General features: G+C 44.7%; 3 non-coding genes across 3 annotated transcripts; 2 read left to right on the top strand and 1 right to left on the bottom strand.

The window, feature by feature from the left end:
* The first annotated feature begins 2,212 nt into the window (after positions 1-2,212).
* On the top strand, positions 2,213-2,285 carry TRNAF-GAA. The gene has a single exon. It is a non-coding gene; the product is annotated as a tRNA-Phe (tRNA).
* Positions 2,286-3,174: 889 nt separating this feature from the next.
* TRNAA-UGC lies at positions 3,175-3,246 on the top strand. Its single transcript has one exon. It is a non-coding gene; the product is annotated as a tRNA-Ala (tRNA).
* Positions 3,247-15,706: 12,460 nt separating this feature from the next.
* Positions 15,707-15,779, bottom strand: TRNAF-GAA. The gene has a single exon. It is a non-coding gene; the product is annotated as a tRNA-Phe (tRNA).
* Positions 15,780-16,394: the final 615 nt, after the last annotated feature.

The following is a 16,394-nucleotide window of genomic DNA, read 5'->3' as shown; positions in this document are numbered from 1 at the left end:
CTGGACTTTCTTCTATTCCCTGAACGACCTCAGAGACTTCATTAACGTTTGTGGCCTTCTGGGCTCCCCTCTTTAATCCTTCCAAGAGAGCTTCCCTGTATTGGTTTAGCCTTTCCACATCCTCTCTTTCATTTGGGTCCCACTGGGGTCGGTTGGTTCCTGGTAACTAGGTCTTTACATACTCTTGGGGGTTTTGGTAATCAGCCACTTGGTTGCTGCTTGGAGCCCTCTCCGCCTTTCATCTGTGTTAAAGAGGAACGTGAGCAACAGGTAGCAATCAGCCCAGGTGGGGTTGTGGGTCTGGATAATAGTTTGGAGCAAATCAATTAGAGCTTGTGGCTTTTCAGTATAGGACAGGGTACCAGTTGAGAAGGTCAGCAGAGGTGAAGGGCTGGTACACAAAAACATGCCTCTCCACCATGTGACCATCCTCATCTATCCCAGTATACTGCTGCTCTTTCAGGGGCATTTGTATCCCAATTTTGGGTCGTAAACGAGCTGCCAAGGGAGGGGTTTCTCCCAAGTCTTCATCTCTTCTCTTGTCTACTCTGGGTGGCCTAGGGATATGTATGTTTTGCGGAGGGGCAAGCACTGTGGGCTCAAGAGTGGGGAGCCTCTCTCCCTGGTAAGGGGAGGGCACCACTGGGATCACTGGTGCCATCTCCTGCAATGGATCTTCTGATGTTGGGTTGAACAGAGCTTCAGGAGTTGATTTCCCTTGGCAGGTGGAGTGGGATCCTTCCTTGGCTATCTTTCTCTTTGCTACTAGGACTGCTGCTGCCTGCCCGCTTAGCCACCGTGGGGGGTCTAGCACCAGCTGTAACCAATTATCTATGTATGGGAACTGGTCTGAGTATCCTGCCTTACCAGTTACCCTGTGCCATACTTTAGAAACAAGGGACCTGTCCAAACTTCCTTCTGATGGCCAACCCACTTCTAATGTTGGCCAATCTATTTCACACAAAGTTCTAAGTTTTCCTGGTGTCATAGTAACCCTATAGTCTCCACTAAATCCTTCCCTGAAATTTTGCAACATAGTTCCTAGTGGAGTGGGCTTTCTTTGTGTCTGACCCATGTTTCCATGAGACAAAACACCCCACTCACACCACATGCACACATCACAGAACAAAGAGCGGGTAAAAAGGGCACACACACACACTCTTTTAGTTTACACCAAACCAGAATCAAAACCAAAATCAGAGTATCCAGAAATCCAAGCCAGGTCAAAACCAAATCCAAAGTATCAAGCAATTCAAGTCAAGTAAAGCCAAAGTGCTGGCTCAGGCAAGCCGTGGGTGATCTGGTGATCAGGCCACGCTTCCACTCAAATGGAGTGGGCAAGTTCCAAAGACCAGTTTTACCACGTTTCAGATGTCCAGACTTAAAGGGCCAGTTCCTTCCCCATGTTCAGCCACCGTGTGGATCCTCTATGGGGCCTGCTGTGCACTGCTCTGAGGAGGCATTCCACCGGGGCAATTGCCTACCCGGGAGCGCTCTCAGGACCCCGTCCCTCAAGCTGGCCAGAGTACCCCGCAGGGATGTTCCACAGGGCAGGCCTAAGTGGCCTAAAGGGCTGCCTCGACCGCGTGTTAATCACCTCGATTCCCGGTCAGGGAACCAACAAATGTAGCAGGACGAGCCACAGACAAAACTCCTCAGACACCAGATTAAAGAAGGAAGAGGTTTTTATTCCACCGGGAGAAATGGCAGACTCGTCTTAAGAGCCGAGCTCCCCGAAGACAGAGTTCCTGGCCCTTTTAAGGGCTTACAACTCCAAGGGGTTCCACGTGAAAGGGTCGTGATAGATTGAGAGCACATGTGGTTAGAGTGGGGGGTTAATCTTTTAACCTCAGGCCTGGTCATCAATGGCACTGGCTGGTCTTGCCACTGACTTAATTCCTGTTGTTTTTCAACTTTTTCTTCCTCCTCCTCTTCAGAGACAGGAGACAGTAAGAGAAATAGTTTTCTCCTCATTGCTTTGCTCTATTCTTCACCTTTGCCTTTTCTTTCCCCGGCTTTTGCTAACCCATTCATTGTCCTTAAAATTGGGTCCTATTTTCAGACATAAATTGGAGCAGAATCTATATTTTGGGGATGAAGGGGTGAGTGAATGACAGGGGATATTGAAGACAACAGAACTGGAAGATACACTGACCCTACAAATGACAGTTTTATATTTTGAAGAAATAGCTAAAAGAAGAGGCTTAAAGCAGCCGAAATAGCTCAGTTGGGAGAGCGTTAGACTGAAGATCTAAAGGTCCCTGGTTCAATCCCGGGTTTCGGCAGGCTTCTTTTTTCAGTTTTAGTTTTGCCTAATAGAACTCTTATTTTTATTTATTTATTTATTTTTCTCGGAGTTTCACTCTTGTTGTCCAGGATGGAGTGCAATGGAGCGAACTCGGCTCACTGCAACCTCCGCCTCCTGGGTTCAAGCCATTCTCCCACCTCAGCCTCCAGAATAGCTGGAATTACAGGCAGGCACCACCACGCCTGGCTAATTTTGTATTTTTAGTACAGACGGACTTTCTCCATGTTGGTCAGGCTGGTCTCAAACTCCCGACCTCAGGTGATCCCTTAGCCTCAGCCTCCCAAAGGGCTAGGATTACAGGTGTTAGCCACAGCGCCCGGCTAATACAACCCTTATACAACACTTGCATGCCAATACCAGAAGGGTGTATAGAACTCCAATTTTTTGCTGTTGAAAATCCGATAAAGGTACTACACACACACACACACACACACACGTGTGTGTATATACATATATATATATGCATGTATATATGCATCACTCTCTCCTTTGGTTTCATATTCCACTGAAGTCTTCCATGAAGCGCTGACATTAAATAAATTATTTAAAGTCTTAAACCTAGGAAGTGATTTTTTTTTTTTTTTTTTTTTTTTTTTGAGATTGAGTTTTCCTCAGGCGCCCAGGCTGGAGTGCAGTGGCGCGATCTTGGCTCACTGCAACCTCCGCCTTCCGGGTTCAAGGATTCTCCTGCCTCAGTAGCTGGGATTACAGGTGCCTTCCATTTCATGTCGTATACAGTATTCTAAATAATTTATATCCCCTATTAGTACCGAGGATCTTCTACTCACAGCCGCTGCAGACGCTCCATTATACTCAGAAAAAGAAAGCTACCTCCTGAAAATTATTACAAGAAGGTTTTTCAGGAAGGGGGTGTAGCTCAGTGGTAGAGCGCATGCTTTGCATGCATGAGGCCCCGGGTTCGATCCCCAGCACCTCCAAACGTTGATTTTGCTATGGCAGTGCTCAAACCTAATGCTCAAGCAACGTTAGACTCCGAATTCTCGAGCAACGTAGACATCTTCCTCCGCACCTTTTTCTATCCTATTTCTGCACATATAGAGAGTAAAGACGTAACCCAATGGGTTGCCTCCATTTATAACCAATCTCTATGCTGTGAGCTTCGACATCACTGAAGGCGATTGCCACGGCCGAAGGAAGGTGAAAAAGAAATGAGGAAGAAAGAATGGGATCCCAACAGGGCCTCTTGAACCCAAACAAAAGACTGCACATCCACGGGCGGTTCACATTAGCTCTCATTTTGTACTATGATTAAAGAGAAGGAAAGACAAAGAAGAAGAAGGGAGAAAAACGCCGCGCGGCCTTTTTTTTTTTTTTTTTTTTTTTTTTTGAGAGGGAGTCTCTCTCTGTAGCCCAGGCTGGAGTGCAGTGGCTCGATCTCCGCTCACTGCAACCTCTGCCTCCCGGGTTCGAGTGATTCTCCTGCCTCAGCAGCTGGGATTACAGGCGCGTGCCATCACGCCTGGGTAATTTTTGTATTTTTAGTAGAGACGGGGTTACATCATGTTGGCCACGCTGGTCTCGAACTCCAGACCTCAGGTGATCCACCCGCCACAGTTTCCCAAAATGCTGGGATTACAGGCGTGAGCCACCGCTCCCAGCATCATCTTTTTTTTTTTTTTTACATTAGTTTTGTTTTCTGGGCCAAAGAACAGAGCGAAAGCATCTATCCACTGATTTCTCCTACAGTCTCTCCCTGTAAACCTGCGCAGAGAGCACAGCCACAAGTGTGATCCAATACTGAGACAAGGACTGCTGTGGCTCTCCAGCCGCTTGAGTTGGGAGTGGAAGGATACTGGATGACCGAACGAAGACTGTCGGGGAATTAGAGGCCTTCCACATGCTAGGAGCAGAAACCAATATGGATCAACATTCCGTACCGATATTCCATACAATTGATTCATTTTCCTGTATTTCTTCAGCAATTCCATTTCCTCGTTAAAATAAAACATTGCCTGGAAACCTCTGTTAACGGTCAACGGAGGACTCATATGAAAAAGTAGGAAAAGTTTTTCTGTCACAATAGAAGATAGATGCAGAGTAAAAGATGAGTGGATCACAGATGTGTTGAGCACTTCCTTAGGTAAAAACAAAACAAAACAAAAATTGTTTTGTTCTTTCTCGTCATTCCCATCACATCTGCATTGTATGACCAGGGAACTCCCAGGAAATCCTGTCCACTGATGATACCTTTTAGGGGTTTCCAATGCTGTATGTTTCAAAATTGCTGTACTCTGTGTGTAGGTTTGCTGTTGAATCAAAGCATCTTTGAGAGGCAACAGAGTATGATGTTTGTCACCATCCACCAGTCTAACACTCTATCAGGCTGGGATGTCCTTACTTCTTGATTCTTTTATCCGGTAAAAATATCCATAACCAGCTTCCAGGAGGGATACTGTCTTGTGAAACCTGTTTAGCTGAGGATTGGCTGTGTGTCCCCAGGCCAATCATATGTTTGTTTTAAGATGCATTTTTTGAAGAGGTAATGAAGACATGCCATATATTTTCTTTTCATTTCTTGCTTTTTCCCCCCTGCTATCTACTGGTTCTCTCGAGGCACTTTAAGGAAACAGTGTCATGTTTGCACAAAGGATGCTGCTGCACAGGAGAGCAAGGGGTGAAGGATTAGGGTGCTACCAGTGGAATGCCAAATTCCAGGCCCAACCTCAGATCTACAGAATCAGAATTGATAAGAGTGGGGCCCAGCTGCCCGTGTTGGATAAGCCCTCAAGTGACTCTGATGCTAAAGTTTGAGAAGCACTGCTCTAGAAGTTTCAGAAGGAGGTCCCAGGGCCAGATGTTTGCTAAGGAGAAAGAGTTGCTCCCGGGGTTCCCTGCCTATTTTCAATTAAAAAAACTCGGACCACCTAGGAAAGCCAGTGAGGTTTATATTTGCCTTACATCAGGGGTGAGAGTGAATTTGTTATCTCTTTGAGACCTTCAATATTTTAGATGGCTGGAGCTCACACACAAGAGCCTTTGATTTTCCTGTAGAAGAACTCACAGGGGTTCTTTAGAGCCAGGAGACTATTTCCAGCCAAAATACCTGGAGCCCTCTCGAGCTATTTTGGCCTTTCAATTTGAAACCTAGGCTTGGAAGTTTCTAAGCTCTAAGGAAGACACTGTAATCACTCTTTCTCCATCCTCACGGTTGGGATTCACCCTCCTGTCTCTCCAGCCCCCACTAATTCTGCCAATGTTCTGGTCTAAGATCAAGTTGTTAAAACCCAGTCTATGTGGCTGGGGGCGGTGGCTCACACCTGTAATCCCAGCACTTTGGGAGGCCAAGTCGGGCGAATCACGAGGTCAAGAGATCAAGACCATCCTGTCCAACATGGTGAAACCCATCTCTACCAAAAATACAAAAATTAGCTGGGCATGGTGGCCAGGGAGGCTGAGGCAGGAAAATAAAAAAATTAGCTGGGCATGGTGGCTGCGCCTGTAGTTCCAGCTACGGGGAGGCTGAGGCAGGAGAATCCTTTGAACCTCGGAAGCGGAGATTACAGTGAGCCGAGATCGCGCCACTGCACTCAAGCCTGGTGACACAAAGAGACTCCATCAAAAACAAAAAACAAAAACAAACAAAAAAGTTCAGTCTAATGCATAAAATGTAATTAAAATATCTTGCAGCATTAAGTAGAGAATTCCTTGTTGTTACCAGACTGTTCCTCTTCCTCCTTGGAAGATGTTCTCTGTCTGTCCACCTTCTGCGTTTTCACATTTGTCTCTTCCTTTCCACACCTAAGCCAGCGCTTTATTTCCACTTATCTCGTGTAGGGATACTCTTTTGTGTGGAGACCTTGACTTTCCACACTCTTCTTGCTTCCAAGAGTTGGGTGTAGGCAATGTAGGAGCCCACTGCCAAAGTGTGGGTGATATTCTCCAGGAAGAAACCTAAATTTCAGAGACTTGCTGATGTGGAAGAAAGCCTGGGTTATTCGATTCATAGAGCTTCACACTGCTAGGTAGGTTGAAATCTGGACACCCTGAATTCCTTAGGAACAAGGTAGAAGTGCTTCTGAAAACCAATTTAAGTTTAAAATATACTGAGGCTCCCTGACCTTTCTTGTTTTTCACGACATATTCCAAGCTCAAGAAGTTAAACTCTCTCTCTCTCTCTCTCTCTCCCCCCTTCTCTCCCTCTCTCAAATACAAAAACAGAACACACTCTCCTACCTATAACAAAGGGGCTTAAGCAGGAGGGTCTCTCTTCCTGGTTCAACACTCTCCCCTTCGCGAACAGTAGGGATTGGAAATAGGCGGCTTCTCTGTCGTTTCCTCGGAAGCCACCAGTACCACCCGCCTGTACCAAAACTCAAGAGTACCGGTGATTCCCAGTGTCCGAGCCAGTAAAGGAGCTGCGAGGCATTCTCAATGCCGCGACTGCCTTAAGCACAAACGAGAGAGATCTTGCGGGAAAGTGTTTTCAGTTCACTTTTCCTACTGGGAATGAGCCCTCTCGCTTATCGCGGACACCGAGGAAACGCAGTGGAGATGGGCACCCGGGCTGCCCAGATCCTCTGGCAGCCTCAGGCGCTCGTCCACTTCGCTCCTTCTCCGCCTTTGCCTGCCCCGCCGCAGGTGCGCGCCCCACCGCTCCCCTGCTTCCCTCCTCGCGCTCTTTTCGCAGGTGGTCCTCTTTCTCCTCTCCATCCGTCGTTTCTTGAGTCTCAGAACTGGAGCCACAGTGTTCCCAAGATGAAATCCATGCTGGGTTTCAGCCACGGTGCCGGCCCAGGGGCTGGCGAGGGTAAGGACGGTCGGCGACCTACGCTCCTGGGTTTTCATTTCTAAGAGCTGGGATTTCCACTTTCTCACCTCCTCACCTGGACCTAAATCCCCCCAGGCGGTACTGACCCTTCTGTTTTTGTATCCACCTACTTTACTCTCCGTGTGACAGCCCTTGAAGGCAGAAGGAAAAGAATATGTAAGAAGCGAGAAGTTAAAAAAAAGTTTTAGTTTGAAAATATTTCAAGCCTACAGAAAAATTGTAAAAGTAATACAAAGAACTACCATACACTCGTTACACAGATTTAGCAATTTCAAATATTTTACCACATTGATTCTTCTTTCTTTATCTGTCTCTACAAATATAAATACACACACACATTATTTTTCCCGATCGGTTTTTTATAGTTTGCATATATCATGTATTTTTTATCTCTAGTAATTCAATGTGTACTTCCTACAAAAAAGAACATTCTCTTGTAAACCACAGTTAATTTTCAAACTCAGAAAATTAAACATTAATACAATACTATTATTTAATATACAGTCTATATCTAAATTTCACCATGAATTCCAACGTATCCTTTCTTGTTTCTTTAGTATCCTTTGATCTGAAGTGGTTTCCCAACCTTTCTTTTGTATTTTATGGCATTGATTTTGAAGAATTCAAGCCAGTTGTCAGTAGAATGTCCTTCAGTTTGAGTTTTCTGATGTTTCCTCAGGATTAGATTCAGGTTATGCACATTTGGTGAGAATATAACATAAAATATGTTGTGTTTTTAGTACATCGCATAAGGATTTTTCCCCCCATTTTTGGTGATGTTAACTAAATGTAAAATCATAATTTCCTCCCCATGTAGCTAGTATGTAATCTGTAAGGAAATATTTGAGGGTATGCAAATATTCCATTCTTCATCAAAGTTTTACTCATAGTTTTATGGGTTGATCAATGAATTTTGCCTTAATCGATCATTACTGTGTTGGTATCACGATATTTTAAATTTATCATTTCTTCCACATTTATTAGTTGGTATACCATGGTGCAGTAACATGTCCACTGTCCCCCCACTTTCCTCTTCAGTAATTTATTTACTACTAGTAATGACTCAATCTTTTTTGTCCAATGGATTGAAATATTATTATTATTATTGTTATTATTTTATTTTTGAAACAGGGTTTCACTCTGTCACCCAGGGTGGAGTGCAGTGGCGCGATCTCGGCTCACTGCAGCCTCTACCTCCATGTTCAAGGGACTCTCCCTTTAGCCTCCCCAGTAGCTGGGACTACAGGCTGTTCCGCCATACCCAGCTGATGTTTGTATTTTTTGTAGGCACTGGATTTTGCCATGTTGCCCAAACTGGTCTCAAACTCCTGGGCTCAAGCTATCAGCTTGCCTCAACCTCCCACAGTGTTGGGTTTAGAGGCCTGAGTCACCATGCCTGGATGTTCTTTAAAAATTAATTAATCTCAATACTCAAAGTATCCCCAGGTCATGTATCCTTTTTCTTTTTCTTTCTTTTTTTTTTTTTTTTTGAGACGGAGTCTGGGCTGGGCTGGAGTGCAGTGGCGTGATCTCGGCTCACTGCAAGCTCCACCTCCTAAATTCATGTCATTCTCCTGCCTCAGCCTCCCTAGTAGCTGGGACTACAGGCGCCCGGCACTACGCCCGGCTAAGTTTTTGCATTTTTAGTAGAGACGGGATTTCACCGTGCTAGGCAGGATGGTCTCGATATTCTGACTTCGTGATCCGCCTGCCTCGGCCTCTCAAAGTGCTGGGATTACAGGCGTGAGCCACCGTGCCCGGCCCGTCATGTATCCTTTTAAAATATGCCTACATTGGCGGGGCGCGGTGGCTCATGCCTGCAATCCCAGCACTTTGAGAGGCGGAGGCGGAGGCGGGTGGATCACCTGAGGCCAGGAGTTGGAAATCTGCCTGGCCGACGTGGTGAAACCTTGTCTCTACTAAAAATACAAAATTTAGCTGGGCTTGGTGGCACTTGCCTGTAATCCCAGCTACTTGGGAGGCTGAGGCAGGAGAATCGCTTGAATCCAGGAGGTGGAGGTTGCAGTGAGCCGTGAGCCGAGATCGCACCACTGCACTCCAGCCTGGGAGACAGAGCAAGACTCCTTCTGGGGGGTGGAGTTGGGGGGAGATGAATTATACAGTGAAACTTTCTTGAACCTGAAGAGTCTGGTTTTTTTAAAAAAAGTTTTTATATCACAAATTTAATTCCCTTAGTAGTTACAAGGTTATAGAAAAATATATTTCATATTGAGGGAGTTGTGGTAGTTAGTGATTTTCAAGGAATTAGTCCATCTCATCTAAGTTTTCAAATTTGTGTGTAAAGTGTTGTTCATAGTATTCCTTTACTCTTTTGATGTCAGCAGAGTCTGTAGTGATATACTCCTCTTTTTATTCTTGATATTATAATTTGTGTCATCTCCTTAAAAATTCTCAGTCCTCCTAGAGGACTTCTTTTATTGATCTTTTAAAGGAACTAGTTTTTGCTTGTTTTTCCATTTTTTTGTGTGTGTTCAGTTCCATTTATTTCTGCTCATTTGCTTTCTCCTATTTGCTTTGGGTTATTTTGCCCTTTTCCCCACCTGAGTTCTTCACGTAAGAGCTTAGAGGACTGATTTGATACTTTTTTCTATTTTCTTTTGTTTTTGGCCAGGTTAGTCTCCAACTCCTGACCTCCTAATCCACATGTCACGGCCTCCCAAAGAGCTGGGATTACAGGTGTGAGCCACCGTGCTGACTTTTTTCTTTTCTAATGTATGCAATTAGTGCTGTAAATTTCTCTCTCAGAGCTCCTTTAAGTTGTCTTGGAAATTTTGATACACTGTGTTTTAATTTTTATTCAGGTTAATTTAGTTTTTGATCTCTACTAAGGCTTTCTCTTTGTCCTATGGACTGTTTTTCATTTTCCAAGTGTTTGGATATTTTGTTGTCTTTCTGTGACTGATTTTTAGTTTGATTTCATTGTGGTTAGGGATCATACCATATCAGTCACTTCTTTTAAATTTGTTGAGGCCCAAGATATGTTCTATCTTGATCTATGTTCTGTATGAATTTGAAATGAATGTGTGTTCTGCTTTTCTTGTGTGGACTGTTCTACACATGGTGCCTGAATTCTGCTGGCTGAAAGTGATTTGGGGTTCTTCAATATCCTTGTAGATTTTCAGTTTATTTGTTCTTTTATTATGAAGGAAGTGAAGTCTCCAATGTAACTGAATTTGTCGATTTTTTTAGTTCTATCATTTTTTTCTTTTTTAAAAAATATTTATTTATGTATTACATTTATTTATTTATTTATGAGTCAGGGTCTCGCTCTGTCACCCAGGCTGGAGTGTAGTGGCACCACCTCAGCTCACTGCAACCTCCACCTCCCAGGATTCAAGCAGTTCTCGAGTCTCAGCCTCCCTAGTAGCTGGGACTACAGGAGCACATCACCGGACCACTATGCCCGGCTAATGTTTGTATTTTTGGTAGAGACGGTGTCACCATGTTGGCTAGGCTGGTTTCCAACTCCTGGCCTCAAGTGATCCCCCCACCTCGGCCTCCCAAAGTGCTGAGATTACAGGTCTGCGCCCTGCCTTTTTTGTTTGTTTGTTTGTTTGTTTTTTGGTTTTTTTTTGAGACGGAGTCTCACTTTGTTGCCCAGGCTGCAGTGCAGTGGTACGATCTCGGCTCACTGCAACCTCTGCCTCCCAGGTTCAAGCGATTCTCCTGCCTCAGACTACCGAGTAGCTGGGACTACAGGTGCGCACCACCACGCCCAGCTTTATTTTATTTTATTTTATTTTATTTTACTTTATTTTATTTTATTTTTGCATTTTTAGTAGAAATGGGGTTTCACTATATTGGTCAGGATTGTCTCGATCTCCAGACCTTGTGATCCGCCCGCCTCGGCCTCCCAAAGTGCTAGGATTACAGGCGTGAGCCACTGCATCCGGTCCTTTTTTTTTTTTTCGTTACATATGTTGCAGCTCTGCTGTTTGGTGTATACATAGACACCAAAGGATTGTTATGCCTTCTTGGTGGATTTTCTTTGTTCTGAAGTTTATATTAATATAGGCACTTTTGCTTTCTTTTGATTAACGTTTGCATGTAATATATTTTTATCCCCTTAATTTCAGACTGCTTGTATAATTATATTTGAAATGCGTTTCTTTTAGACGGTGTATAGTTGGATTACGTTTTCTAATCTATTCTGTCAATCTCTCCCTCCCTCCGTTCCATTTTTCCTTTTGCCCTCTCTCTCTGTCCTTCCTTTCTTTCTCTCTCGCTCATTCCTTCTTTCCTCCTTCCTTTCTTTTCTTTCTTCCTTTCTTTTCTTTCTTTCTTTCTCTTTCTTTCTTTCTTTCTTTCTTTCTTTCTTTCTTTCTTTCTTTCTTTCTTTCTTTCTTTCTTTCTTTCTTTCTTTCTTTCTTTCTAGACGTAGTCTCGCTCTCTCGCCCAAGCTGGAGTGCAGTGGTGCGATCTCAGCTCACTGTAAGCTCCGCCTTCCGTGTTCACGCGATTCTCCTACCTCAGCCTCCCGAGTGGCTGTGACTACAGATGCCCGCCACCAAACCCGGCTAATTTTTTTGTATTTTTAGTAGAGACAGGGTTTCACCGTGTTAGCCAGGATGGTCTCGATATCCTGACCTTGCGATCTGCCCCCCTTGGCCTCCCAAAGTGCTGGGATTACAGGCGTGAGACACCATGCCCGGCCGAATTCATCCTTCCTTTAAAGTAGCTAAATAAAAATCATGCCTGGATGTCTGGAAATGTCAGTAAACATCAAACATCTTGCTGCCATGAAGTGCCAAACAATTCTTTTTTAGTATCTGAAAAAGTGTCCCTCGTCTCAGAAGAAGACAAATAGTTCCCAGATGTCTAAGACATTTCAACTGTAGTGAAGGAGCAGCCATTTTCTCTGCTGTTTCCTGTCCATCTAATCACTTTTGGTTTTATTTTCAAGGCATTAATCAAAATTTCTGGCTTACTGATGGCTCTATTTAAACGGTTTCCAGGGATGTTATAGTTTCCAATCCTACCTTTCCTGAAGACTAATAAAGAGGGAAGGGAGTTCTGTTTGTCAACTTCACTGTTTCTTTTCCTCCTTCCCTTCCTTCTATTCTTTCTCTTTTTCTCCTCTCTCTTTTTGCTTCTTTTCTCCAAAAAAGAACAACTTCACCATTTCTTTCCCTACCGCAGCAGCCCCTCATCACCTCCTGATGATTGCTGGTGACGTGCTGGTGGTCACTTTTTCTGTTAGAGACCCACAAACTCTGAAACTTAATCCAAACTATTTAGCTACAAACATAACGACAAATAACCAATACGATGACAAATGAGGAAAAGATCTCAATCACCTCAGCTGAAATTTGGCAGGGAGAAAATTACTTCTCTGGGTTCTTTAAGGAAGTTTCTGGTCTGAAATGTCAAGCTCTCTGAACTCCAGAGTCCAAGATCCATCTGGGGTAAAAGCTGTTTTTTTGTTTTTTGTGTTTGTTTGTTTGCTTTTGTTTTTTAAATAAATAAAAATAATGAGCTTTTATTCTCCCAATCCCAATGGATCTTTTTCTATCTCACTGTACTTACTCTCCAGGAATAACTTCCTTCTTAGCTACTGAACAACCCAGAACTCTTTGCACAATTTCTTTTTTTTTTTTTTTTTTTTTTTTTTTTTTGAGACGGAGTCTCGCTCTGTCGCCCAGGCTGGAGTACAGTGGCCGGATCTCAGCTCACTGCAAGCTCCGCCTCCCGGGTTTATGCCATTCTCCTGCCTCAGCCTCCCGAGTAGCTGGGACTACAGGCGCCCGCCACCTCGCCCGGCTAGTTTTTTTTTATTTTTAGTAGAGACGGGGTTTCACCGTGTTAGCCAGGATGGTCTCGATCTCCCGACCTCGTGATCCGCCCCCGTCTCGGCCTCCCAAAGTGCTGGGATTACAGGCTTGAGCCACCGCGCCCGGCCTGCACAATTTCTAATTCTGATATCACAGTGCTAAGCAGAAATTCACAGGGGGATACTTGGCAAGCATCTTGACACTGTTTTGTTAAAAGAAAATCTCCTTTTATTTTCAGCTCTATTTCTTCAAAGGATTAAAAATTAAGTCACTGGACACCTAGAAGGCAGAAAAGCAGCCTCTTTCTCCATTTGCAGAAGCCAAGCAACCCAGTGGGGCTTCTGTATGCATCATCTCTTTTACTCACTTTCTAAACGCTGTAACCGTCCACCATCTACCAGGCGATCACAAGCCATCCCTAAAGTCAATTTTGAGGTTAACTCACTTGACTTGAGAGGGATTCACCTGTACCACCTCTGCAGCTGTAATGTGAGAAATAAACTCAAACATCCAAACCCAAAGAATGGACTCAGAGACCCGGAGAACAGCGAAAGTGAGACTTTTAATGACGGTCTTGCGAGATCAAGATCGGGTGTCGGGCGTGCAGGCACACCCAGAATTTTCAACAAACAATTTATCCCCTAGTGCGCAAGTCCCTCCCCTGGTTCCTCATAGGCTGAGTGCTATGGGGTTACAATTTTCTCGGAGTTTGCCTATTGATTGTTAGGCAAGGGCTTTAGGTGTTTCTTTTTTAGGGTTGTCTTGCTGCATTTTGTTGCAGCCCACAATGCATTGCAATCCTGGTTAGCTCAGGGGTTCTTTAAGTATTTGACTTATGACCTAAGTAGCTGGGCAGGCTGATAAGAATAGACAAAGTGAGCTATTTTGCAGACTAGTAAACTTATATCTTAGACTAAACTGTTTTCGTTTGGGTGAGAGCAACTAAGGATCGGGGGAAGGGGGAGGAAAGAGGCGGGGGGCCACAACCAGGCATCCGCTTTCCAAGCAGGGGCCTAGTATATCCGGTTTCTTCTGTACTTTGCCGACCTAAGCCGATTCAAGGCACTTTGTCTTGGAAATGGACCACTGTACACATTATTTCCTTCAGTAATAGGACTAAGGAAACGGTGGCTGCACACGCATTTAACACGGATTGTACAGCGATTTAGCCTTTCCGCAGCCGCTGTCCGGCTCTGCAGAGTCCCTTTGAGAAAAGAGCTGGACAAGAGGAGTAAAGGAGCTCCTTGCAAATGCCAGGAGGAGTTTCTTCAGGCGGAAAGTTGGCTTTCCATAGGCTTCTAAGAGAAATATGTGGAGCAAACAAACGGGAACTTTCTTTCTCATCTTTTGCGTTTCAGGCAAAAGCTAATAAAATTAGATGTTTCCACCGTCATGCTTAGTCTCAAAGCTGCCGGTAGATTCCGCTTCTAACTTTCCACACAGGCACGCAGGAAATCTGGAAATCACTGCAACTCCCTCAGAAGCTCCAGTGTCAGCATTTCCTGAACCAAAAATCAAAATGCGACCTTACGTGCGAACCCAAAGAGTTCAGCTGGTCTGTCCAGCAACGGAAAGAGCAGTGAGGCGCTCTTGAAGCCATGACAGCCTGGGCGAAACGAACCAGGTCCCTTTCCTGGTCGAGCCTCCCTCCCTACAGACAAAAAGGAACCTCTCTTCCCTCATATCCAGAGGAAGGGACGGAGAGATGTGGCACTTAGACTCTCTCTACCATCCAGTTCATCCAAGTCCTAATAATCTTGAGGATGCTTTTCCTTGCCCTCTATCCCTCTCCCTTTTGTCCTTTTCTTCCTCCACTTCACGGCACCCCGCCTCTTCCCTCTCCCCGCAAGCTGCTGGGCTCCTCCCGTTTGCCTTTTTTTTTTTTGGAGACTGAGTGTCGCTCTGTCGCCCAGGTTGGAGTGCAGTGGCGCGATCTCGGTTCACTGCAACCTCTACCTCCTGGGATCAAGCGATTCTCCTGCCTCAGTCTCCAGATTAGCTGAGATTACAGGAGCCCGCCACCACGCCCGGCTAATTTTTGTATTTTTAGTAGGGACTGGGTTTCACCATTTTCACTAGGTTAGTCTCCAACTCCTCATCTCAAGTGATGCGTCCGCCTCGGCCTCCCAAAGTGCTGGGATTATAGGCGTGAGCCACTGCGCCCAGTTTTCAGAACGAACTTTTCACAATAGTGCAGCGCACTCCTAGACCCGTTTACGCACATTTTAAACACTGTGTTGTGATTCATATGTAGCTGCTATTTTAATTTCCACATCACTTTCTTTTTTTCCTTCTCTATATGCTCAGCTTTAAACATTTTTGCAGCATAGGCTGAGGCTGCGCCCAGCTGGGGAGAGACGCGTGACGGGGATAAACCTAGAGTAGAGGAATGTTTCCTGTCTGAGAAGGCTCAGACCTTACAAGGGAAGAAAAAAGTCTGTAAGGGAATCTAAAACTTTTTTTGAGGAAATCATCGAAAAACATATACTAATTGACCCTCCCACCATATTTTGGCTAAAAATAAAAAGCCTCGACTCTCAGAATAGGAGACTGAGTTTGAAAACTGTTAAGACATAGAAAGGGTTTTATTAAAATTCAGTTTGCAAATCATTGTCGGCCTCAGCAATTTCCTCATTCCAGAGAGGGTTGTTCCTGAAATTCTGTAAACTTCTGAATTTGTTTCTCTGTCTAAGCAGAGAAGTCCAATGTTTTTCCACTTTTGACTTAACGAAAGAATACTGAGATATATACATTTCTGGGATTGGCATGCAAGTGTTGTATAAGGGAGTGATAATTAGGCAGAACAACAAAAGAAGCTGCCGAAACCCGGGATCGAACCAGGGACCTTTAGATCTTCAGTCTAACGCTCTCCCAACTGAGCTATTTCGGCTCCTCTGTAAACGCACCTTTAGTTGTTTCTTCAAAATATAAAAACCGTCACTTGTAAAGTGAGTGTATTTTCTAATGCTTAATTCTTTTTTGTTCAGTATCAATACAAAAATTAGCCAGGGGTGGTGGTGCGCGCCTGTAATCCCAGCTACTCCGCGCCGTTGTACTCCAGCCTGGGCGCCTGAGCGAGACTCCCTCTCCGTCGGTTGAAGTGGGAGGATCGATTGAGCCGGGGAGGTAGAGGTTGCAGCGAGCCGAGATTGCACCACTGCACTGCAGCCTAGGCAACAGAGCGGGACCCTGTCTCGAAAACAACAACAACAAAAAAGAGTTGTTATGCACCGGGGTACAGAACACAGTTTTTAAAACTCTAAGGAAGAGATAGAATGTACTGGAGGACATAAGAGATCTTTCTTTCTTTTCTTGTCTCTTTTTTTTTTTTTTTTTTTTTGGACAACCTCCCGCTATCGCCCAGGCTGGAGTGCAGAGGCGTGATCTCGGTTTACTGCAACCGCCACCTCCCGGGTTCAAGTAATTCTCCTGCCTCAGCCTACCTAGTAGCTGGGATTACAGGCGCGCGCCACCACCCTTGGCTAATTTTTGTATTGATATTGAA

This window comes from Papio anubis, chromosome 6, assembly GCF_008728515.1.
Source record: "Papio anubis isolate 15944 chromosome 6, Panubis1.0, whole genome shotgun sequence".
Taxonomy (NCBI): Eukaryota; Metazoa; Chordata; class Mammalia; order Primates; family Cercopithecidae; genus Papio; species Papio anubis.
This window is presented reverse-complemented; position numbering and strand designations above follow the sequence as displayed.